The following is a 360-nucleotide window of genomic DNA, read 5'->3' on the forward strand; positions in this document are numbered from 1 at the left end:
CATTCCCCCCACCCCATCCACCCTCCAGCTCGCTGCAGGGTGTGCGAGCCTGCAGAGCAGCACGTCACGTGTGGGGGAGATCATGTGGGGTCGGTAACGGTGGCTCTTGGTGCTACTGGGATCACAGTGGTGTGATCCGTCTGACAAAAGTAAAAACAAAAATAAAAATAAACAAGAAAAACCCAGGAATGGAGAAACAAGTGTTTCTTCTGTCTGGAACCACAACCCAAACCGTATGAGGTGTGTGAGCGCAGACCTCGCACAGGCAGTTGATCCTGTCCGATGTTGCGGAGGCGTTACCAGCAGGGCTGCCGTTGTCTAGCCAGCAGTTCCAAAAGGAAAGATCGAGGGGAAAAAGAA

Source organism: Buceros rhinoceros, unplaced genomic scaffold (assembly GCF_000710305.1).
Source record: "Buceros rhinoceros silvestris isolate BGI_N320 unplaced genomic scaffold, ASM71030v1 scaffold4432, whole genome shotgun sequence".
NCBI lineage: Eukaryota > Metazoa > Chordata > Aves > Bucerotiformes > Bucerotidae > Buceros > Buceros rhinoceros.